The sequence below is a fragment of the Triturus cristatus genome, chromosome 9, assembly GCF_964204655.1.
Source record: "Triturus cristatus chromosome 9, aTriCri1.1, whole genome shotgun sequence".
Classification (NCBI taxonomy): domain Eukaryota; kingdom Metazoa; phylum Chordata; class Amphibia; order Caudata; family Salamandridae; genus Triturus; species Triturus cristatus.
In genome coordinates, this window is record NC_140592.1 from 611875349 (window position 1) to 611902056 (window position 26708).

Below are 26708 nucleotides of genomic sequence, written 5' to 3' on the forward strand. Positions count from 1 at the left end.
GATCGCTGTAGGCAAAGCGCTGGTTCCGATGTGATGTGCCGATTTTGCTACCGCTACCGGGTCGGTGCCCCGGTTCTGCTACACTCAGACAGGAGATGCGTCAAAATCCATGTTGGAAGTATCTAGGCCACTTCCAGCGAGCCAGCCACAGGAGTAGGGGTAGAGACTTTGATATCCCTGAGTTTCAAGCAGGCCCTTGGAGATCACTTGGATGAATGCAGAGTCAGAGAGCAGCAGGCAGCAGGGCAGCAAACAGAAAAGCAGGCCTTCCAGATCTGCAGTCCAGTTGAGTAGGGATGTAATGCAGGCCCTTGCTGCCTCTGCGGTGCAGGCATGCCCCAGCCCTTCAGTGGCCCCCCAACCTTTAAGGTGGACCCATTAAGTCCAAATGCAAGAATTATCTCTTAGATATGGAAGACTCCGGGGCTCCTATTACCATTCAGCAGGGGGTGGAGCATCATTTTGTGTTATACCACAGACTGTACGTAGCATAATCAGATACACACACGCTTTCAGAAACTTCAGCCCTGGTACTCAAGTTGTCTTCATTTGTGACATACTTGGCTGCTCAGGAGCAGGAGCAGTTTGGTCCATTTTTAAATGAGTCTCTAAATGTGGGCCATTTTATGAACAATAGAGAACATTAGCTCTTAAAATTGTGAATTGCGTCGACTGATGCTGGCTTCTTGCAAATGTAGTTAATACTAGTATGACTGACTCAGCCTTCTGTCCTTTTGAGGTTGGTAAATTGAGTATCATTAAAAAGGATAATAGTATTACCAGCTACCTTTAGCTCTTAGAAAGGGAAGACGTGAAGAGAAAAGTGCTATAAAAAATATCATTAATATTATTCTGAAGCATGCTTCTTCAGGTATATAGAAAGATTTCAGTTTAAAAATCCTGTGTAGGGTGTGAATTAAACTAGAATTTAAGAGGCGTATTCAAATAAATTAACTACTTTTTAAATTAAAATGTTCTAGGGATAAGTTCTATTTTACTTCCATGGAGTTCACACCAGCTCATAATTTGGCAGGATGAATAGCATTTTTAGACGACATCTGTAAAACCCCTCTTTTATCTCACTAATTGTAGCTACTTTCAGCATTTCATTCTGTTCATGCTATTCTTTTAAGAAGTACTTACTTTACTACTCTTAATGAAATATCAGTCTTTGTTGGAAGTGGGGGTCCTTATCGCTTACTGCCGCCACCAAATGCTGGAGGCGGGAGTCCCCGACCCTTCGCTTCAACGTTAGGCTAAGTAAGGACACCGTCTGAGATAGCCCTGCTCTCCCCCGTAATAGCTTGGCACAGGCAGCCAGGCTTATTTCCAAGGCACAAGTGTACAGTATGTGCAACCACGCTCACAGCAACCCAATGATGTCACCACAAATAGACTCCACACGAGTTTTGATAAAATGAGTATAATCTTTATATACGATACGGCCACACGATAAAAAATCAACTTATAAGAATGGGGAGTATTCTTTCCGGTGGGTTGGTAGGTTCCATTCCCAACCACCACTTCTAACCAACAGTTAAGCTCACTTCTAACCGTTTCCAAAAGGTTAGGCCGGTCGTATTGTTAGAATCACACACGTTGCAAAAGGAAACAAATACTGCAATGCGTATCGATATTCTCTTATACTGTGCCATATGCCATATGTAGCGCCACAGTCATGTACTTTGCAATTGAAGGATTAATGCAATGCATATCACCACCAGCATGCCCTGTACCAGGAAGAAACAAAGCAATGTGTCACGCTACAATCCTGTACGGTGCAATGAAGAAATAATACACTACGCCACGTTATAATCAGATACTGTGCACTGAAGAAATAATGCAATGCGCCACGTTACAATCAGGTAATCTGCAAGGAAAAAATAACGCAGTGTGTAGCGCACCAAGCATGTAGTTCGGCAGACAGAAATGTGGTCAGGCGTCATACAACAGTTCGATAGTTCGTTAGCAGCAATAATGCAAAGTGTAATACAACAGTTTCAGGCCCTCCGTTAACAGTGCACCCGCTATGGATCAAATGATGACACAAAAGTACTGCTTCCCACTCCAGCCCCAGTACTGCCCCTCCTTGGGTCAGCATGAGCCGAGATCCAAGCCGAAGCAACGGCTCACGCAGCTGCCAGAAGCGGGAGGCCGAGAGAGTGTCCCTCCGGGCCCGCACCCCACCCCAGGTGTTGATCCATGTTACCTGGGGGGGCGCAACCGCACTCTCCGCGAATGAGGCCTTGATCCAGAACTCCATCACGGGGCACGATGAACTCGGGCCGGCGGCTCAGCTCTTCTGGGGCTGCAGGTCCGGGCTGCTGCTGGTTTACTCCGAGGGCCCAATGACTTAGCCCTCCTTCTGGCGGTCTCAGTCAACACCGAGATCTGCCCTCAGCACCGTGGAGACTTTACTTCACATTCGGTGCAAACACTAGCCAGGCACTCCTCACCAGTGCCTCAGGTTGCACTTCAACACGCAAACCGCGTGTCCGAGACTCGCCTCTTCTCTGGTGCTCACGACGACCCGGCTCTCTTCACCAACGCCCCGCTTGCACCTCGACATGCAGCCTGCGTGTCCGAGTCTCTCCTCTTCTCCCCATGCACACGATGTCCAGGCGCTCTTCACCAAGGCTCTGGCTGCACCACGACACGCACTCCGCGCATCCGAGTCTCACCTCTTCTCCCGGTGCACACGATGTCCAGGCGCTCTTCACCAATGCCCTGGCTGCACCACAACACACACACTGCGCGTCTGAGACTCACTTCTTTTTTTGGTGCACACGATGCACCGGCGCTCTTCACCAATGCCCTGGCTGCACCACGACACGCACCCAGTGTGTCCGAGTCTCACTTCGTCTCCCCGTGCACACAATGGTCAGGCGCTCCTCACCAATGCCTTGGCCTGCACCACAACATGTACCCAGCGCATCTGAGACTTAGCTTACTCCTGCGTGCACACGATCACAAGGCACAACTTCTGAGGGTCTCAAGCTGCAAAAGCACGAGCACACCGCGTTGCTTGGGACTTCTCCGGAAACTTTTATGATCCTGTATTTCCAAACAGGGAGCCAGCTCACCTCGGGCCCTTGGGGTTACAAGACTCAGCACAAAGCACAGTCTTCTTCAAGCAGGGGGACCCAGTGCCTCCAAGCACAGTCCCAACAGCCTCTCTCTTAGTTAGAACAGCAAACTGCAGACCAGCCCCAGATCGAAAACGAAATGGAGTGCTTTTCACTGTCAGAACACAGCACACACCTCAGTATATGTTCTGCCTTTTACCTACACTGCACCCTGCCCAGGGGTTACCAGGGACCTACCACAGCGGTGCCCAATGTGTATGTAAAAGGGAAAGTCATGCCTGATTTTGGGAACGCCCTCTATTTAGGGGCCCCTCAAACTACCTTGCGCAAGCTTCAGATTATACAAAATTGCGCCGCCCGAACACTGCTTCAAATCCCCGTCGACTCTCAGCCAAACCTGGTTTAAATAGCCTCCATTGGCTCCCAGTTAGGGAAAGAATCGAATTTAAGACCCTATGCATCGCCCACTGATCCTTTTGGAGAACGGGTGCTGTTATCAATCACCCACTGATCACCACCTATAACCTGACCAGACAGCTCAGGTCAGCATCCTCTCTCCTTGCTACAGTACCCAGGATCAAGAGAGCCAGATGTGGGGGTAGGTCGTTCTCTTATAATTCGGCCATACTGTGGAACTCCCTCCCCTTTCCTCTGCGGTCAGAGCCCAACTTACTTCTGTTTCATAAACAATAAAAACCCTGCTTTTTAAATAGGCCTGAATAATCCTCAACTCTCCTACCTGCACGCGTTGTCCGTAGGGCTAGGACGCCTCAGAGTAGCTATCGCTCTCAATAAATGGTCTTGTCATTTCATTTCATTTCAAGTGGTTGCACTTGTCAGGACAACATGCTAACTTAGCACTCTGCGCGCAGGCCCTACACTGCAGGCCTGAGTTTCCTTCTCCGCGCGCCCTTGCCTTACTAGCCCTGGGACACAAAGTGCACATCACTAGGGACTTTAATAGTAAAGCAAACATACCAATCATGGCCAACCAATCACCATTACATTTTTCATAGGGAACACTTTGACACTGATCAGCAGTGGCAAAGTACCCCAAGTATCTAAATTGGCATCTCTAAGTCAGGAAAATGGTCTAGGGGTAAAGCAAAAAGTTTAGGGAACTTTAGCCAAAAAGGCCAAGTCCTACAGTCTTATACTATTATTCATCAGGAAAATGAGTATGTCAAAGAGATGAGGCCATTAACCCTATGTGCATGAATATGGTAGTGCATGTTTTCTTACTCTTTCCTCTGGATACAGCTTTCCCCTCACATCCCCACCTCCACATACTTTCCCCATACCCCCATCTCATCCATTGCTCCACCCCATCCGATATAATTTTTTTGTTGCAACCCCCACAAGCTTATCTTTTGCTCCCCTGCTCCACTTTGCTCCCATTATGGCATTGACGTGTACCCCCACACCCACTTCTCAATGACTCCCTCACCCCTCCCTATTGTGTTCTTTTTATATATTAAAAAAAAATCATTTATTTTTTTAAGTTTTGAAGGGGCTGGCAGCTGCAATTTGCGTGAGAGCCACTCCATTATCTTTGATGCGCTGTCATGCATACCTCTTTAATTTACCTGCATTATAAAACAGTAAATTGAAAGTAAAAGTATTTCCTCATGTATGGATGAATGCATATACATATGTCATTACACTGCAGCTGTTTGTGTTTTTTGTAGTGAATGCTGTTCCTCTCCCCAAGCACATTTCTTTTTCCTTTTTAATGATGGCTGACAGCATCAGCTAAAAGCACACACAAAAACATTGACAAGCTAAGTACAGTGAGACCAGCCTGTGCTAAACAAATGTGGATTGGGGCTGTATGGTTTGCAAGTAACCACAGCAGAGAAAGGCATGACCTTTTTAGGTCTCGACTGAGACATTGTGCATGTGCTGTCACTTGCATGAGATATTGTATATAACAAGTGGTTTGGAGCCCGCCAATTGCTTTCCATTCATTGACTTCATTTTCGCACTTTTTAGCAGCCTCCTAAGTGACCAGCTTGTGCTGTCTTCACTTCCTCTTCTTTCTTGTGGAGTATGGACCAAGTACTGATTGCCAAATCTAGATTAGTATCCTTCCGTTGCTCTGATTGAGGTTCTATTTTTCTTTCTTCTTCCCTGTCGTCTTTGTCTTTGTTCCTTCTTTCTCCTCCGATGCCCATTGTCCATGTTGCGTCTTCTGCTTACACCCCCATCTTCTTGTGCTTCTTCCCCTCCCCACACCTTTTTGTGTTGCTTCTTTCCCTCCAGTCCCCCTTGTCCATGTTGCATCTCTCCCTCCCACTCACACCCTCATCTGTGTTGCTTCTTCCCTCTCATACCCCACCCTCCTGTTTCCTTGTTGCCTCTTCCTTACACCACCTTCATCCCGTTGTCTGTGTTGCCCCTCACCTGCCATAAGACAAAAACAAGCAATATGATGCAGCCAGCGCTGAAAGCATCATAGTACTTTTTCTTACAGTCCCATTGCCCATTACCTCCCACCATCTCTCCTGTTGTCCATAGACACCCACCCTCTCTTCTGTTGTCTGTGTTGCCTGCATCCTACCACCCTCCCTCACGTTGTCCGTGTTACCCATCGCCATAAGAAAAAGAAGCTTTATGATTCGGCCTACACTGGTCACATCATAGAACTTTGTTTCAAACGTTTAGTCATGCTGCACAGAAGCCGTGCTGCTTTACAGCATGGCTAAAAGACATTAACAAAGCCAATAGCTCGTGCATAGGCAAAACCTATCAGTTTTGTTTATGCTTGTTTGCATTTAATGGGGGAGAATAGCATATGGTCGTGGTTCGTCTGGTCAGAAAGAAAGGGTTTCAAATTTCAAAAACTGCTTCTTTTGATGTTGAGACTTCTGCCCCTGCGGGGTTTATTACAAAATAGAACCAACCTGCCAAAACAAGCATTGACAAAGCCAACAAAGCTCACTTTGCTATCCCAATGCAAGTGCACACAGGCTTTCATAAATCATGTTTGCATGAACTACAAGCAAAAGTACTCTCTAACACATTAAACCAGCAAGATTTGCTTTTCTACAGTTAGCAAAAACAGTAGCAAAGCCGTTTACTTTCTGTATATAATGCATAAAAGAGATAAATAAATAAATATGACAAACTGTGATTATTGAGCGTACTTATCAAGGCGGCATGATACATCAAAAAACCAGTAGCAGGAGGGATAAAAGTAACACTCCTCTGAGAGGAGTCAAAGCCTACCTTATGTTCATTTTAAAGAATGATTAACAATGCAGCTTTCATATAGCAGTTCTGTCAAGACACACCCGAAAAATTATGCCAAAGCTAGCCATTTCAGCATCTTCAGAGAACACGCCATTCACTGTGACTGAATAAAGGTTTTGCAGCAAGAGAGTAGCCAGAGCTTTATTGATTATGTGACATGTGGCACAGTACATTCAGTGATCTAAAAATAGTCTAATGAACACCTTACTGAAGAAAACTGGCTTATCTGGAACTACCTGTGATAAACAAGAGGCCAGCACTCTGGCTAAGTTGTTTGATCTTAACTCAAAAAATATCCTCTCTTGCAAGTAGCAATAATTAAGGAGAGAAAGAAAATCTATTCTCCACCGCACTTAGAGGTGATAAGAAGAGAATCCTCTTTTTATATATAACCTTCGCCCGCTCTAGAAGTAGCATGCTCCATCATCGAGTTCACCCGAACTCCTGCAGGTCAGGGTGGGTTCAACCAGTTGGGTCCACCCTGACCTGTAGAAGTGAGGGTGAGCCCGATGATGAAGCATGCCAATACTAGACTGGGTGAGGGTTATATATAAAAAGAGGTTCTCTCCTCTTCCCACCTCCCAAGTGCAGCAGAGAATAGATTTTCTTTCTCTTGCTCCTTAATCATCGCTACTGGAAAGGGAGGATACTTTTTGAGTTAAGACTGTTTCAGTGGGAGCCTTTATCCCTTTCTTTTCAGTTTTGAAAGGATCTCTCTACCCTTCTGGGTCTCTGGAGATCCCCTCCTGACCTGATTCGTCATAAGTAAGTTGTTTGATCACAATGATTGGGTATTGTTGGCCTACATTGGTATTCGTTTTAAGGTTGTGTCGAGTGCTACATGAACACGTCCATGGTAAACACTGAAAAACTATTTAACTTTGTCAAGTGAATCACAACCAGGGTCAGACTGGGACAGAAAATAGGCCTGGGCACCAAAATAAAAGGGAATTAGATAACTAAAAACGTTGCCCATGTTTGCCAATTGGGACAGTTTTTAACTTGTAAAGACACTCTGTATATTTCGCAAGGTATGGAAGACTGCATAGATTTGAACTTTCTGCAGGCAATGGGTTTTTTTTAATCATGGAAGTGAACAGTAAAAAGCTGCCCAGCAGACCACAAAATAGGCCCACAAACAGCAAAAAAATCGACCTACATACTGACCTGTCAGATCAGCACATCGGGCACTGCCTAATTTCCCTATAGGCCAGTCTGATTCTGGTCACAACATAAAATGCATGGCTAATGTCAAAACTGCCAGGGAACAGAGACCTCTGCTTTCAAAATCAATTTGCGACTAATTCACAAAGGCATTTTCATGTGTAGGTCTGTTTTACACCCAGAAAAAGGAGAGGTATAAGCATGGAAATAGCATGCAAATCTCACAAAAAGTGGTGCAGTTGTATTTTATGTGTAAATTTCCAAATGCGAGTTTAGAAACAATTAGTTTGTGTAATTGACATTTTAGTGATCAATGATTTATGGTCAGGAAATAGTTTTTTCTTCACCCATGAAATCCTGCAGTGTCGGCAATATGCAGCAGAAACAGACATCTACTGGTTCCAAACCTTTTGCCAAGTCGAAATAAACTGGCCCGCAGACACAGAGCTGAGCTATTTTCCAGCCATAAAGAAGACCCACCCAAGCAGAGTGCAACACACTTCTTCTGAAATTGGGGAGGTAAATGGCGGGACAAGATAGGCGGTTGTGGCAGGTAGTGGGACATGAGGGTGCCTACAGCCATGTGGGCTGTTTGTCAGAGAGGTAAGAGATCCAGAACCTTTGTTAGGGGAGGAGTTGGGGCAGATCAGAGGATAGTTCTGGGATGGAACGTCAATGACAGAGTTCCAACCTTCCCAAATGTACCGCACTTTCCTCTCCTATTTAATTGAGTCATGACTTACCTATGGTATGTTTGCTTGAGTGTGATGGTCTTGCCTGGCCCTTCTTGTGATCTCTCTCCCAGCTTGGGATCCAAGTTTCCAATTGATAGCAAGAGCCAAATTATGCACAAAACACAGTGCTATAAATATAGTTGTGGCAAAAAGTTATTTGTGCCCTGTCCCATCTTTATCTGGCATGGAGTGGCAGGTATGAACTGATAGTAAAAGAATGGGTACTCTGTATTCCAGCCAATGCTGTCTACAACCTTCAGTGCCATTCAGTCAGAGTAGAAGCCCCACACTTTTCCAGTAGATGTTATCACTAATCCTGCATTCATTACACATAATTTCCTGTCAATGTGCATCATTAACCCAGTAATAAAATGCACTGAGTTTTTGGAAGAATGTAACCTAAGATGCCTTTGATAATATTCCTCAATTCAAGATTATCCTTGTCTCAGTGTCTGCATTGTACCCTCCATCTCAAATTATTTTCCAACATTCGTTAGAGCAGCCGGAGAACATTAATTCTACTTCTGCATAAATAACCCTGTCGACCTCCTTTATATAGAACAAATAGCCCCTATTTCTTACACCTATTGATCCAGTCAATTCTTTTCAATTTTTTAGGTCATATGGTTTTTGTTTTGTGAACGTGGCCCAAGGGTATTAGAATGCTTTACATGAAAATAAAGTTACATTACATATTTTTATAGTCACAGTGAGTTTATGTGATTTGCTATGAAGCACAAGATATTGAGCCAAGACCAGGACTGAAACATTGGTCCCCTGTTCCAATTGTATGCTTTTTTAATTTGATTCTTTCATCCAAAGCATCTCTCCAAACACATGCCCCATTAGATACTGGTGGTAATGAAAAACTCTGAATGAAGAGTTGAATGCCAATCCATTATCCTAAATGTTCTTGTGCGCAGGGATTTAAGGATCATGGATGATGTTCTACAGGTGAATCAACTTTTGCTTGTAGCACGTTCTCCAGCAAAATAACTAGGGCGAAACCCGTTTTAAGTTGCTTGTGCTCCAGTTCAGGGAGAACCTAGCTTGGCAGCTTGGGACAGATCAATCCATTTTAGAGCAGTTCCAAGACTGATTTGCAAAAATCTGTGTCGAAACTGAGGTGGCATGGTGTGCAAAAGAATGATGGGTTGGATGCTACCCTGATCAACTGCCAGTGGTTAAAAAAATTGCAAGGATTCCTCCCATCACCTTTTATGTGTTTCAGTTATGAGGGGGTGGTTCTCCCAAGACAGATGAGGTCACATCCTCAGGGCTGTGAAATCTTCAGCCTGGCAAAGCATGCCTCAGGATGTTAGGCGTCTGCACATTAGCACAATTAAAGTGTCTGGGTACCTGATCCAAGCATGATGTGATGATGTGTGTCCTGCAAGTTGACATTTACTCAGTCTGACAGACACTCATCATACTTAAAAAAGGGAGGAAGACTGGACCCGCCACCCTTAATGACGGGCCACACCTGACTAAATCCCTGCAGTGCACTACATTCACACATAAACTGGAAACCTACTTAGTGCAATGGTTTCAAGCTTCCTTTCAGTTCACTGTGCTATAGTCCCACTTTACCGGGGGGGGAGGCTGTGTGATGAGTGTTGAAACAGTGTGCCACATAGAAGCACGGTGTGCCTTGGCATGTTTGTTTTTGCTCATGGAAAACAGTGCCCTAACGGTAATAGCATGCGGTCAATGGACAAAAAAACACACATCTGCAAAATATCTGTACTGTGGTGTTTGAGCCAAGTGACCTTGGTGTGGCAGGTGCATTTCTAAATGTGATACATTGTGATGATTTTTCAATATCTTGAAGGACTGAGACCAGAACACAGCTTTCTACACCTCTGTAATAAATGTCCTGCCTGATATCAATTCACATCGAACCGGTAAGAGAAATGAAGCTCTTCTGCAAAATGGTGCATTGAATTTTATGTGATGTACGGTTCTGTTTATTCTCTTCTGCCTTCAGGGTCCCTCACTCCCTTACCATCCAGTTTTCGGTCAGACACTATATCAAAGTCACATTGGAAACGGTCTGTTTTTCAGAGGCTCCTGCTGAATGCAGAGGAATCCAATCACTTCTCTGAAGTTGTTCCCTGCTTCAACAGGTCAGAGTTTTCCTGCTGAAAGGCAGTTGCCTTCCAGCCATTTTTGTTGCCATTGGAAAAACTATTTTTTTTCATTTTTTATTAAATGTGATTTACCATAGATACATTGTACAAAATTAAAGCCATTGAACTAGTCATTTGGGAATTTTCTAACAAAATGAATGTAAAAAATGATGGAGAGCTAACAATACAGAAGAGGGTTGTTTACCACTAATAGGCACTAGAGTAACAGGTTCGCCAACCTCAAAAAGTTGGAAGTCTTCATGGACCTTGCCAATATTTAAAATGATTGGCAATAACCGAAGGACATTAAAATGGCCACGATCTCTCATATTTAGGACTGGTTGCCCTTTTGATCAATGTGCCTTATACTGCACAGATCCATCCTCAACGAAAAATCAAAAGTCCTTGCGAAGGTCAATGCAGAAAGGTAAAACAAGGTAGTAACCTGATTAGTGCATCTAGAGCAAAACAGCGTTATACCAGAAAGGAATGGAAGGCACTGCATAAAGCCTGTGCTCATGAGCTCACTGTACCTGTCACTCCAATACTGGTATATTTTGAGAAGGCCTTTGACTCGCTCAGTAGGTAATTCCTTTGCCAGGTACAACATAAAATGAATTTTGGCTCTCGGTTCCTATGTCCGCAAGTTTGGCTTAGGTGAATGAATCCATTTGTGATCCATTTCCAAGAGAAAGAGATACTAGGCAGGGATGCCCGTACTCTCCTATACTAATCATACTGGCCATGGACCCACTGGTGAAGTGGTTTTACAGTGATGCACTGATCAAGGCCTTTCAATGAGGGTGGGATTGAGAATGGCATCTCCCTGTGCTCATTTGACTTGCTGCCCTTCACCCGATACCCGACATGGATGGGAAAACGATTAGTGGAAATCTCGCAGACATGGGGAGGCCTCTGGACTAGATGTGAATTGGAATATATCTAGCTAAATTCTATCAAGTGGCGGATAGAAGGCAGTGTATTGTTTATATCATCCTACACCTAAAGTGGTCCTGGGAGCTTAATGTAATTCCATACTGGAAACTCTGTAAAAGGATTTTAATACATTTGAATAGAATACTCCTTATCCAAAATGATCACAGTCCCCAAAATCCTATATATCCAGCAGAATCACCAATTGGCATATTTACCTTACCTATAAGTTTCTAGTATGTGGTACTCTGTGTACCCTTGGCCTGTAGGTTACATGTAACCAGTGGACTGCAGCATTTATTGTGCCACTACTAAAGTAACAGCATAAGCCTGAGTGTGCAGGTTTAAAACTTTAACTTTTTCCTGGTAAAATAAACCTTTTGCGAAGCCTACACCTTCCTTTTTCATAGTATTAAGTCACCCCTAAGATAGGCCCTGTATGCCCATAGGGCAGGGTGCATGGTATTTAAAAACAGGACATGTGTACTTAAGTTTTACATGTCCTGGCAGTGAAGAACCTCCAAAGTCATTTTACACTGCAGCAAGGCTAGCTTTCCCATAGAAAAGCACTGGGTCACACTACAACACTTTACAATGTATAGTTTCAGTTTGGGAATAACTAGAACCATAATTCAAGAACTAAAATTAATGGGAATTTAACATCCAATCTGGTGATAAAGTTAGATTTTCAATTATTATTTTGAAAATGCCACTTTTGGAAAGTTGCCATTGTCCTGCATAAAACCCTCTAGTAGACCTTTAAGAACTAATCCCCAACTTTCACCAGGCAGCCTGCCTTGATGTGTGATTTGCTCTCAGAAAAGGGAACAAACGGGTCTTGGCTGGAGGGAGGTGTGACCTCCTCCTGACAGGATGGCCTGGGAGAGCTGGATACCAGCTGTCCAACCTTCAAACGAACAGCCCGTCACACGCAGATGTAACTCACACCTAGGCACACCCCTGCCAATGTCCCCAGTAGCCAGAGTGGCACCAATCCCAGCGGGGGAGAAAACCTACCCCATTACTGATTTTGCAGAGAGAGTTCCTGATTTCCCGAGACACATCTCAAAGCTCTAACCAAGAGAAGAAAGATGCAGACATGTTTGATTTTGGCAGACCAGGGCATTGTGAGACTGATTAGGACTAAACTCCCAGGAAATTCTATTAAATTGGATAGGGTTGCCCCCAGGAACATTTTCCTCATTGGTTAGGGAGTCCTCCCCACCTACAGGTTAGTGCAAGACATAAATGTGGCACCCCTGTATACCCTACTCAGAGCACTGCTGGACCTGAGGAAGACAGTCGAATGAATGCACCTCCTGAACTCTGACTTCAGAAAAGGGACTGCACCTGCTTTAACCTGCGAAGAGAGACCCCAAGTGCTGGACCTGCTCCCACTTGTACCCAGGAGAGAAGAGTGGATATCAAGGGCTAGTTGACTAACCTCCTGTTAAGCTACAAGGTCATATAACAAGCTCCAAGAAGCCCACCTTGCTGAAAAGCCCAGCTAACCACTTCCAACTAAACTTGCCCTGGACCCTGTTAGTGGCTTCCTCTGGAGTGGGTCCTGGCCCCCCAAGCTGTGTCCTGAGCTGCTTGGATATGTGTCAGAGTGTTCTCCTTCTGCTTAACCCTAAATGTTGGGACTTAGAAACGTTTCAAAGGATTTTTTCCAAAAGAGCCAGAGGCTACCACTGGACAACCACTGAGCAACAGCAACTGACCTCTCATCGTCCGTTGGTTTCAATTTAGTGGTTAGCCTCGTAAAAGAACTTTGACTTCCAAAAAGGTTTTTAAGCTCAAATGTAGGCATCTTCACTGGGAGAAGATGCTGAAAGTATCCAGCCGGGGAAAGTTTGAATTATTCCTGCTCAGAGCTTTTTTCACTAAAAGCCAATGGCGTCACTGGGGCTTCATCTGTGTAACCTATCTTGGTCACAGCCTGCTACTTCATCTTTAACATCCCAAAAAGTTTCTAAATGAGAAGGTAAAACTTCCCACGGGATCGTACCGGGTCCCTGCATCCAACCCATGCTCCATCGCGGTGGGCCTTGACTTTTGGATTTGACCCGGTCTAGTGTGATATGATAAACACGGTTGCTTTGCACTTTTTGGCACTAGAAACATGTAACTGTTTGAAAAATCATCTTTCTGGTTCCCTACATCTGATTTTGTTGCTTTGGTGTCTATTTGCTCATTGCATTTTTCTCTAATATTATACATTGAAGTGGGATTTTTATTATGTTGTGTTTTCTTGGTACCGATGAATACAATGCACATTTCTCCTAAGTGAAGCCTCTCTGCTCTGTGCTACAGTTATGTACTTCACACTAATCTGTAAAACCTGCACTTTTATGGACAACACAACTTACCTGCCGCCAGCCGGCTGGTTGGCTGCCACTTCTCCTCCATCCTCTCTGTCCTATTCCTGGCTTCTGTGCAAACAGAGAGCACCCAGGCTCCCCTTAGCCAATCACAATGCTGCAATGCAGTGTTATCGTTGGCCTTTGTGCTGTGGTTCGGCGCTCAGGCAGGGAATGAGAGCCTGGGCATGTTCTCCAGAAAGGCTGTCTAACAGCCTAGGTGGAGAACAGGCAAAGTGTGCCTGACTGTTTCGCCGGCCCAAGGCGGCCATGCAAACATTCATCCCGCTGCGCTGCCCATTCCAGCTCCACCCCTCCCCACAAAACTGCCTCAGCACCAAAAACTAAAATGATAATAAGCTTGCATTATTATCATTTTCTTTTTCTTTTATTTTACTGCTGAAGGCAGTGGGGGATGCACCTCCGCCTTAGCGGAGGAGCCGCCCTTAAGTTCCATTATGGTACTAAGTACTGTGTATATATATATGCAGACATATAAAACAATGTAGGAATTAGATGTACTCCTGTCCTGCAATGCCTATCCTACGTGTGTCTAGGGTGTATGTGCACATATATAGACAAGAATCCCCCTCTGGATGATCCAACCTCATTACCTGGCGGGACAGAATGTAGGACCTCGTCTTGGTCACGAACTGGACACCCCTCACGGAGGTGTTAGGCAGGTGCTTGGCGCAGGCTCAGCATGCAGGGACCTCTCAATGTCAGCAGAAGGGTCTCCTCTGGCTAACACATGGAAATGATTTTTTATTTATAATAAAAAGCATCCTTGTGGTGTATATACAAATTAGCATGGTTATGGGTTTGCAGATAGCCTTGTCGCCCCATGGATGAAGATAGAACAACATTGTACAGCGTGTGCAAAAAGCCTTTTGCTCGGTGTGTGCGGCATCATGATAATGTTGCTCAAAGCGAAATGTGTAAGCAAAGCAGTTTCAGAGAAACTAATCCAACATTATCAAACACGCGCCTATATGCAAAAGGTTATCCTAAAATGTTATTGTGCAGAAAGAGGGCAATGTAAGAAAATGTGCAGCGTTGCTACATGGGCCGAACTCAGGCACATAGCACTGCAGCTGCCAATGGTTTAGCTCAGGTTGAAATGATTGAGAACTAACTAGCATTGTTAAGGAATAGTGCCATTGTTAATTAACTTCAATTAATAATCCACTTTCTCACAAATGGCTTTTCAGGAGCAGACATGATCGCGCTTCCCTCCTCGAACACCAACTGCTGGGAGACTCAGATCTTTAGGAGATCCTTTATGGAAACCAAATCTTTAAAAAACTCCGGATAATGATCAAGGTTATATTAGGCTCATAGTCAAAAGCACCTCGCTGGATCTATTGTGATGGTAATCTCACAGAAGAAACTCCATTATGGCACAAGTGTTGGTTGATGCACAACTCCCAATTAAACGGATTAGATAATGGGGCAATATACGGATCTCCAAGCTGGGAGGTGGCTGCAATTTGGACTACATGAAAACATTTACTACTTTTAAAGAAGAATTTCCAATATACAAACTTCTGGTTTACAAATATATGCAAATACAGACCACATTAAAGGTGCAGATGTAGTGGCCCTCCCTGAATTTAATCCAGTAAAGGCCACATTAGTGATGAGTTATTTGGGCAAGGATGCCATTTCAGACACACTCTTATATGAAAGCTCCAGACATATTTTCAGACCTGAGAGCCAAGTGGGAGAGAGACGTGGACTTTTAAAATGAGCAGGAGTGAGTGGATGATTGTGCGGTTGGTGCCCCAGCGGCTGGCCTCTTCAGCCAGACTACGCGTAAATCATCTTAAGTTCCTGTATAGAGGTTACTACACCACTGAGTGGCTCTCCAAGACAGGCTATGCTATCAATGAAATGTGCTAAATGTCCCTGAGAGGTGAGCAACTTCTATGTGGTTTGGGATTGATTTGTGATTAGGGATTCTGAAGTGGCATCCCCCACATCCTATTGAATATCCTGAAATGACCACTGGACTACTGACCTAAAATTATGCAAGTGGGAATACAGGAAGAATTTTGTAGGCCGAAATGATAAAAGGCCCCAGTAGGTATGGGGTGCCAGCTTGCCAAAAGTGACATTGAAGAATACAGGAGATTAGATATTCGCCATTTAAAAGAGAGTCATGGACAGATATTCATGTATGGAAGAACTCAAATATGAAGACTGGGGCTGCCCTCTTATGCACCCGAAGGTTTGCGTTGCAGGATGGGACTATCTTCACATACTTGCACCCTAGATGGGATGTACCTGAAACAACTGCCCCTGTTGTGCATCACGATTGGTTAAACTGAGTGATACATTCATATTTCTATGTATTGTGTAATCTTATGTGTCCCTTATGTGTGCTGAAACCGGGTTAAAACCAATAAACAGAGGAAATATAGTTGCCTACAGATCATATTAAATGTCTCAGTGAGTATTAACCCATATGATACATATTGAAAGTAATGCTGATCTGACAATGGACATAGCTCAGCCATATACAAATTGTGATTGGTCCATTTCCTGATTTTGCGTAACACCATTCAGCTGTTACCTTACAGAGACTTGCCTCAGCTCCGCATGTTCTCAAAGTTTGAAGGGACAGACTATCTGACCACCCTTCATGCAATGTTTGAACTACCCTTTCAATTTTCCACCATCTACATCAAAGGTGCTGTCTTTCGAGTACCAGTTGGAATAGTGGGGATGGAGAGGATGTGATGCAATGGTATTATTTGTATACCCTGCTTAACCACCACTCAGTAAACTTGTGAGTGGTGGCTTCTGCACATTGAGTAGTTCTCTGGGTTGTTAAATAAATGTGGCTCTTTGATTTATTACTCTGAAATCTAACCTAGGTTGTTTGGGAATATGTTCCTGGTAGTTGGAGACAAGTTCCTTCAGGATTCATCAAAGGATTATACATTGCTTGAAGCCAATACAGCTCTCAGCATCTTTTCCATTTGCCTTTGTCATTTACCCAGGCCCTTAAATGTTGGGCAGTTGAGAGGGACCAGTTTCAGCATCAGACTGGTCAGATCATAAAAATGCTGCTGTACTTCAGTGTATTTGCCTCTAGCAGTCCTATCAGTTGAAATTCCAGCTCAGTGTGGGTGGAGTAAGAGATCTGAGACATGGTTGCTAATGGGCACTCCTACATGCATTGGACACCGCACCCACACTTTACAGGGGTACCTCAGCACTCAACTCATAGTGAGGGTCGACGAGTTTATATTCCAAAGGGGAAGACTCATTGCGTGAGTATGAAATCTACTATATGTTATTAGATCAATTGTCATCATCAGAAAGTGAATAGATGCTCCACAATTGGAAATGGTTATTACATAGAACTATTATTGGTAACGATCTCAGATGCAGAACCTTTTATGTAAAATTCTTAGGTTGTGCCTCCTAGGGTGAGTCCCATATACTGAAAAAGGCTTTTTTTCATGGTTTTACAGTAATTCACACCACCACAAGGTGACATATGGTGGCTTTGACTTGCGTTATGGAAGCGTTGGGCAGAGTAGATAATACCATCACTCAACTGAATGATTATCCATTTTTCTAAAACAGAACCTTGAACGGATTGGTCACTGAATAATCTTTGATCTACTCCACTCTCTGTACAGCATCCAGACTTAGCCTATGTAAAAACATTGGGTGTGAGTTTGGAGTTATGAAAAGGTTCTGTATGACGAGTGAAAGAAAATGTATAACAATCACCTGGTGCCATTTCTTCTCTGCTGATCAAGCGGAAGATGCGTATCTCAGTTCATTCAGCGCTATCATTCACTAATCTCCCCATTCCATAGTGAAAGCTTACCCTGTCTTCTGAGTCTTCCAACAAAGCTTCCAATTGTAAGTGCATTATGTGCACGAAGTACAACTCTGCCTACTGGTAAGTGGTAAGGAATTGCTATGATAAGAAACAATTTCTCAACTCTAATGGATTTTGTTAACAAATTCAAACTTGTGATGTGTGGGTGCAAGGCTATCTATTAAATCTATGAATTGGAAAGTCTGTCCAGGGCCCTCCAGGTCCCATGCGTATTCCCGCAGAAAGACCAACAAGCTGCTGAAAAATCACACGACATTCCTTAAGCGGTATCTGAAATCCTTTTGCCAAATCTGATTACTTCGGTGGGAAGCGGCAGTCAGGGAAGCTGTTGTTCAGTGGCTTTTATATGTAGGTAGCAGAACTTATTAAAGGAATGTCAGGCTGGAGAGCCACAGAGCAAAGTAACGTGGGCATAAGCCTTGGAATAGGGATTTGAGTTGAGTAAGGAGTGGACGGGTAGTGCTCTTTAAAGTGATGGGTCTTCAGTTTCTTTCTAAAGTGCAGTAGGATAGGAGTCATGCTTATGATGTTGTTTCCCTCTTGCACTTCTTTTGCTCCAGTATTGTAGTGACTTTTGATTTGGCACTTTCCACCAGAGATGATAATGATCTTGGCCAGGGGGCAGTGATCTCTGAAATGATGGATCTTCAGTTACGTTCTGAATTGCAGACGGGTAGGAGTCATTTTTATGATGATGATGGGGATGTTGCTTCCTTTTGGCACTTTTTCAACTCCAGTATTAGGGTGGCTCTTGCTTTAGCACTGTCCCATGGAGATGATAATGATCTTGGCCAGGGGGCAGTGCTCTCTGAAATGATGGATCTTCAAATACGTTCTGAATTGCAGACGGGTAGGAGTCATTTTTCTGATGATGATGGGGATGTTTCTCCCTTTTGGCACCTCTTCAACTCCCGTATTAGGGCGGCTCTTGCTTTAGCACTGTCCCATGGAGATGATAATGATCTTGGCCAGGTATACAAGGATGACATTTCTGATGACTTAACTGGTGATGCAGCTAATCTTGAATATGATCCTTGCCTGGAAGTGGGTACAGTGTACTCAAGGGTAAGGTGGCATACTCAGACTTTTTTCATGTCTTGTTTGAGACATGCTGCTGTGTCTAGGGTGCCCATATTAGGTCCATGAGTAATGCCTGGAGTCCATTGAGCAGGATCTTGCCTTCATCCAGAAGAGCAGTGCCAGAGCTGCATCATTTGCTGAATATTTATAATTTATGTTATTTAATCCTTTTGTCTTTACATTTCTTTCTATGTTAACAAAACCCCAAGGCCTGGGCCTTATCTCTGAGTTTCCAACACCTATTTTCGCAGCAAAAAGAATGCAGGCAGTGAAGGCACTTCAAGCTTCTCTTCAGGCTGCTATGCCCACATCTTTGTTCGCTATCAATGCTTCACCTGGAATGGAGCGAGCAATAGACATATTTCCTATGGTGTGATCAGGTGGCAAAGGCAAGGGGAGCAGACAGAGTTGAGGGCACAATCCAGTTTCTAGCAACCTCGAGTTTTGCAGTATTTGAAGGTACTCTTACAACAACAATATGCACGCTAAAATAATGCCTATGATATTAATCGCATTAAATCCATACATCGATGCATCTTAAAGGGATTTGTAATGTACACGTATGTAAAAAAGGGTGTTATTGAAAAAAGTACATTAAAACACAAAATCTGAGTGTATTGCAAAAGTGACCAACGTAGGGAAGTAACCAATACCATACAATTAACATTTGGTCCACAACAACAAAGTAGTAAAAGGCTTCAGCATTCATAAATTTCTTTGCATGTACCTCATACCTACATCGAAGAAAGCAGGTATACAAAGGGGAGGGCAATGGGTGTTGTGGTGGGCGTTCCACCGCAACACCCACTGATTTTGACGCTGACCCCTATTTGCAAGAGTGGTGTATATAGGAGGCAGCGCCAAAAATAAGACCAGAGAAAACCTGTTCTTAAACAGGCAAATGAGGAGAAATGCTTTATTTCTCCTTGTGTTTGCTGTTTACATGTGTTCTGCCTTGTGCCGCACACAAAGAAACAGCAAATTGCCTATGTTTGTAAATGTGAAAGAAGGTGACACTTCCTGCAAATAAACAATCCCCCCCAAAATTAGGTTTTGCACCTTCTATGTGTGCTGCATTAACCCCTTGTGCGCTCATGACGGAACCACGCCATCATGAGCCACGGGGCGGCGTGTGCTCATGACGGCGTGGTTCCGTCATGCTGCGGCCATTGGCGGCCGCTCCTCCCACGCGGCTCTAATTCCCCGCCTGTGTGGGCGAATTAGAGAGTGGGCGGAGTCGTAACGGAACCACGCCGTCATGAGCACAGCTCGCCCGTGACTCACGGCGTGGTTCCGTCATGAGCATGGCGGCGCCGCGCTCACCCCTCACCCCCCCAGCGCTGCGGCGGAATTCACGCCGCAGCGAAGGGGTTTAGCAGGACACATAGAAGTTTCAAAATGCCATGAACGATTGTTTATGTGCAGGAAGGAATGCCTACCCTCACATAAACAATCATTTCCCCCAACGCAGACACCCTTGCACTATGGTGCAAGGGTGCCTGTGTTGGCGCTAGGAAGCTGAACTCAGCGCCAGCACTAGGGGAAGCGCATGTGTGCACCGCATTCTTATGAATACGGAAATCCATGCGTTTTCAGAATGGAGTAGCGTGGCATTAGCAATGTTTACGTAACCCCACGCTTCTCCATTCTGTTGTAAATATGCCCCTTAGGGTCTGAACTACTGCTATATGAAGAGCTATGTAAAATACCAGGTTTTATTAATATCATTTGATGACGTCTAATTTGTGTGTCAATAGCAAGGAAATGTACCTGAACCCTGGAAAAGCCTAACACTGAGTTCACGAGTAGTGTTTTTAAATGTATTATTAATAGACATTTTCCAGAGAAATGTTCCAGATAGTTCCCACTAAGTATGGATGAATCAAACAGTGACGTCCAATTACAAGACAGGAAAAGTAAACAAAAATGTATATAATGGATAACAGGCATTTACTGAATAGCGTAGCATACGGATTGTGCAAAATAGAACTCAAAGAGACTGATTACAAAGATTATTTTGTAATTTACGTCACACCACCTGTTCTGTAATCTACAGCTTCATTAATCAGCCTCTTTGTGAGGAAGGTCAAAGGAGATGCTACTGTAATGACCTTGCCGGGAAAGAAAAACGTAGAAGAGGCAGCGGCGCAGGAGGAGTCCGTCGCTGGACAGATTCCTTACCTTGATTTCGGAAAGGGGACAGTCTGTCTTCATTTCCTCCTGCCAGTCGCAGCGACGTTATGAACAACAGTCGCACGTCTTGGCTGTAATGGAAATGTCTTGCAGAAGTCAATAGAAAGAAAAAAATGATTCCGGGTATTAAGGAACAACAAAGCATCAGAACATCAAATAAATCTATAGAGATTTTTTTCGTGGTTCAACCTCAATTATTATCTGTTGTTATGGAGAATAATTCATCGCACGGCATCAGCAGCTCATTCTCCAGAAACGCAGCATTTGATCCCGGCATGCAAAGCAATCACAGGCTGTTAAGCTGTGTATCGAGTGAGAGAAATTACCCTGTCCCCTCAATAAAGAATGTTGATATCGCACGGTCTGTGCTAACATCAGAGAGAGAGGGTGTCTGCACGTGCTTTGGGACAGAAAAGATCTCTTGTATGGCTCTCAAGAACGATCGCTCCTGATTTGAGTCCCTAAGTTCTGTAAGATTTTCTTTGAGCTTTTTTCATCTCAGTGCACAAGCAAATGCGTGTGCTCTGAGGGTCCTTCGTGACAAAGAATGGCGGCGGGGTCTGGGATTCACACTAAGTGAAGCCCTCTTTTTTTTTAGGTCAAGTTTACGCAGCACGCATGCGCTGTCTGGAAAACCTGCTGCATTCCATAGAGGGCTGTGCTCCCGCCTGCCTCCTTCCCTTTGGTTAAGTGCACAGTCCTTCCTCTTAAGTGGTTCCCCCAGCGATACCTTACTTCCGTTTTTCAGTGAACAGCACCGCCTATCTACAGTTTTTTTCCGCTTGCAGTCTTCATCTATTGTTGAAAATGACTCCTTTTTCTAATTGTTGTAGTGCTCCACGCTGCCCTTTGTCTTTAATTATGGTGGCCGCGCCTTCTTTTGTTCTGCACGGCGCAGCTCGGCCACCTCTTTACACAGTTGATACAGCAGGGCGCATGCTTTTCTCCCATTGCCCTTAAATCGCAATGCTTCACACAAAACTAGCGCCGCCCAGCCTTTGCGCTTGCATCAGGCAACTATTCCCACCTCATGTGGTTTACTCCCTGGCAAATCTCATTTCCTCTTTCCTCCCATCCAGAGGCTGAAGAGCGTGAACAAATAGACTTGAGTATTACTGTAACAGGCCTGCAGTGTGATCGCAGGAGCCCTGTGAAGGGCCAAGTTTCATTGTCACCCATCAACCTTTGGCCATGGCGACACATTCCTGATATTTTCACTAAGAAGGCAGGGGTCGTGGAGAAAGGCTTAGTTCTTCTGTCACATATCTTCTCTGAATTAGCAGGGGATGTGGAGATGAAATAACCGATGCTGTTGAGTCTTCGACTGAAGAGCAGGGGCTATGTAGCAGAGCTACATTCTGCTGTCATCTTTCTATGCATAGCAGGGCTTGGTCTGCAGAGAACAGCTCAATGTTCCTGACGACTTTCCTTGGACAGCAGGCAGGGAGTGTGGAAAAGGCTGGCTGTTCCCGCTATGTGTTTCCCTGACTAGCAGGGCTGTGGCACAGGGTCTGGCGTCACTGTCAGTGGAACCACGGAGTGCATCAAGACCAGATCACCCGATGCCAGCTGGGCTTCTTGCTGACAAAGCTGTACTCCCAGGTTTAATTGCATGTTTATAGGGTCTAAGACAAGGAAGTGCAACAAGAAGTTCTTGCAAAGAAGCAGGAAGAAACAGGACGCACTAGAACTCAGAGAGCACAGACACCCTGCCAATCTTATACCTCCACAGAGGGCTATGTTGTCTGCGCATAACAAGGTCAGATGCTGCTTGCCAGTGGAAATGTGGCTTGTATCGCTTTGTGGATTCTGCTGCTGGAGGCCAATGGCCCCACAGCTCCAGCAAATAGGATCAGCTTCACTGGGCATCCCTGCCTGCCACTTGCCACCTATCCGATGTAATCATAGTGTTGAGGGCTGGATGCAACAACCTCCTCCTGACCCTGGGCTTGGCTGACACCTCCCTGAAGCCACAGCACTCTCACACAAACTATTGCCACATGTGTGGGGCTGGTGTCTGCAAAGTTGCCCCCAGATCTGGAGGTGAAAGCCTTTTAGCAACAAGCACTTGAAATGCAATCAGTCTCGCATTTGCAAGAGTTTCAGCTGTTGGCATTGTAAATGATAATATCTTTTATTTATGTGTTTTGAAAACCTGCCAGTGGTGCGTAAACACGCACTTTGTACTTGCATGGATTCCCTTGATCTGCGCTGGATCATCACATTGCTATAGCTTCTTGGTTGTTTGGGTGGTAGGATGTGTACAGAGCCTAAGGAAGGCTCATACGCAAGATACTGTCTGACACCACATGGTCCTGGTGCTTGCATTTATCCATCTCGTCAGTTACAGCACAAGCCAGTGCATCAACATAAACTCAAATACACCATATTAGCAGGGGTGCACCAGAGCCGTGCGACTGTTCCAAATGGACCATGAAGGACCAAAACCTAATAGGAGCTGTACCATCCCATGCTTATGGTTGTTGAACTCAGCAGACTCTCATTGGAGTAAAGCAAAAGGTGAATTGCAAAGGTTTTTCAAAATGGGGAGAACTGTGAACTTGGGACATCTGTTTCATATTCTATCCTATAATAATAATGGCTTTGAGGATGAATCGGTGGAAGCCTGAAAAGGCACCCCAACAAAGGCATCACACATATCTTCCCCACTGAGTGTGGTATTCCACCTTCTTATTGGCTCCAGAATATTGTTCTCCCACAAAAGCGTGGAAAAAATATCGATCACTATATTATGAAGGTAAGCATAAAAAATATATGCATTCTTTACTTCACTCTAGATAAATGTTCATTGAGGGTGTATACATCTTTAGGATAAGTAGATTTGGAGTTAAGAATAGTACACCTACACTTACATATATGGACTTACTTACTCAATATTTTGGTCCTCTATATTTTGTCTAAGATATTTTGGTACCAAAATGTTTATGTAGTCAATATTCCAATATGCAGCCCCAAATCCTGTAGGATCAATGTGGAACTAACAGCATTTATTAGGATTTACTGCCTTCAGTGGGGGTGAAGAAGAGTATGTGACATTTAATCTTACTTAGTCTTCCACCGCACAATGACTGACATGTAAGTACCCGAGTAATCCTCCCTCTAAATTTTATATGTACAATATTGCATAGTGAGCTGTAAGTAAAGCATTTTTCCTTACAAGTAAAAGCACTGACTAGACATTGATGTATTAATTGTTAATAGACGGTTCACAATGTTGTGAGTTTCTACCTCACACCAACTCTCCGATTAATCCTTTGAGTGGTGAACTTGACTGTCCTGAGGATCATGTGCTCAGTTTTGTGCTCAATAGTAAGGCAAGACCCCAGGATAATAATGGTAAAAGCTTGTGATTGGTAAAATCTGAGCACAGTAACCACTGTCTGCACTAAGTCCTGAAACAGAAAGTGTTTGTGCATGCTTGCATGGATGTGTGGTTGCATGCGTGTGTGTATGTGTGTGTGTGGTGTCTGTCGTCTTTGTGGACTGGACCAGTTCTCACATCCATGGGAAAGTCTGTGATTGTGTTTTACCTCTGCCTACAATGTTAATAGGGTAAGAATTGTTTTCAATTATGTGTGTCTGTGCAGTGTTTCTGTTTATATCTGCAAGGGAATATAAATTGTTAATGCTATTGCAGTATGTGTATATATTACAAAGAACAAAGGTCCTTAGCTTAAGGTAGATAAAAATAGTATTTCGACATAGGCTGCCATGAGAACTATGGATAGTTTTCCAATGTCCAGCCGGACAAAGGAGCGTTTATTTAGAATACATGTCATAAGAAATAAACAAATTGAAAACAAGGAAGAAGAATGAGGAAAGGGCACAATCCTGTGTCGAGTTTTGAAAGAGGGATGGTAAAGAAATACATAGAAAAAATATTATATCAGGCAGAAACTTTGGAGCAAATGGTGGCTTAAAGTAGAATACAATTTTCGAAAAGCTCAAAACCACAGTGACCACAATGAAGTTTACACAATGGGTACATTGCGGTACTGTTTAGAAAGTCGACATTTCGATCCCTAGCTCCTAATACAGTGGGATCATCTTCAGGACTAAACAATAACCAGTTGCCTGTTTTAATGCTTAAAGAGACCGAGGGGTCTTGAGTAATGACTCGTGGTATGCCCAGTTACGTGGTGGTATGGACGCGCCTAGGGAGGGAAAGAAAGGGTGAGCGGCTGGGGAGCTTGAAAGGACAAGGCAATTGGTTGACAACCTCAGCGTTGGTGCCCCATTACCTTGGACACGAGTCTCTGGTGGAGAAACTTCGTGATAGAGGTCCGCGGCGTCAGTTGGGACACAATGGGAATCAGGGCAGCCCGCAGGGGCTGTTGCGCAATGAAAAGCACAAAGGAGGTTCCTTGGGTGAAGTGACCGGTAGTCTTTAGTATAGCCCTTTTGGTGTTACAGCCATCATGCTGTAATCCACGGAAGACCGGCCACCGCCACAACGAGACTCTCATGAGCTCCTTAACAAAATATCAGTCATTCTTGCTGCTTGGATTAAGCTACAGCCACCGTGGGCTATACTAAAGACTACCGGTCACTTCACCCAAGGAACCTCCTTTGTGCTTTTCATTGCGCAACAGCCCCTGCGGGCTGCCCTGATTCCCATTGTGTCCCAACTGACGCCGCGGACCTCTATCACGAAGTTTCTCCACCAGAGACTCGTGCCCAAGGTAATAGGGCACTAACGCTGAGGTTGTCAACCAATTGCCTTGTCCTTTCAAGCTCCCCAGCCGCTCACCCTTTCTTTCCCTCCCTAGGCGCGTCCATACCACCACGTAGCTGGGCATACCATGAGTCATTACTCAAGACCCCTCGGTCTCTTTAAGCATTAAAACAGGCAACTGCTTATTGTTTAGTCCTGAAGATGATCCCACTGTATTAGGAGCTAGGGATCGAAACGTCGACTTTCTAAACAGTACCGCAATGTACCCATTGTGTAAACTTCATTGTGGTCACTGTGGTTTGGAGCTTTTCGAAAATTGTATTATACTTTAAGCCATCATTTGCTCCAAAGTTTCTGCCTGATATAATATTTTTTCTATGTATTTCTTTACCTTTCCTCTTTCAAAACTCGACACAGGATTGTGCCCTTTCCTCATTCTTCTTCCTTGTTTTCAATTTGTTTATTTCTTGTGACATTTATTCTAAATAAACGCTCCTTTGTCCGGCTGGACATTGGAAAACTATCCATAGTTCTCATTGCAGCCTATGTCGAAATACTATTTTTATCTACCTTAAGCTAAGGACCTTTGTTCTTTGTAATAAGTAATCACCCGAGGTCCGAAGCCACCTTATCGGGTCCCCTTGTTAACTATACCCTGTATTGCAGTATGTGTGGCCTGTTGTATAGGAATATATCCTGCTGCAGAGGTCTATATCTGTAGTTGCAGGCTCTGAACCTGAGTTGGCATAACCCGAGATAGAAATCCTCTAAGGGTATTAGAACATTAGAATGACAACAGTGGCGTAACAAAGGTTTCAGGGGCCCCCCTGCAAGGTACACGGAGGGGCCCGGCTCCGAATTTAATACGGAGCACTCAGGGCTACGTACTGTGCTGAGTGGGCCCCCTGCAGCTTGGGGTCCCCCAACTGCGGAGGATGCGGGGGCGTGTGTTACGCCCCTGAACGACAAAGGATAGAATGTTTTGAGTTAGAAAGGGTGAAATGAGTAAACAAACATTGAATTTGGTGGAGCAGAAGGTCTAATCCAGTAATTATTGGGCCTGAACAAATTCATTTTCTCCAATGGAGCTCTCATCATTCCAACATTCTAATGTAGCTGGACGGTAATTAAAGGCCCGCTGTTACGTTATAGTCCTAAGCTGAAGGCAAGGTCCTATAACAATGGAGCCTCCCTTTAATGGCCGGTATAGCCTACT

General features: G+C 44.4%; 1 protein-coding gene across 9 annotated transcripts in view; it reads left to right on the top strand.

Annotated features, from left to right (window-relative positions):
* The window catches only part of LOC146798382 (leucine-rich repeat and fibronectin type III domain-containing protein 1-like protein), a 2623090-nt gene that overhangs the window by 1369206 nt on the left and 1227176 nt on the right, over nt 1–26708 (top strand). The gene's annotated exons all lie outside the window — the stretch shown is intronic.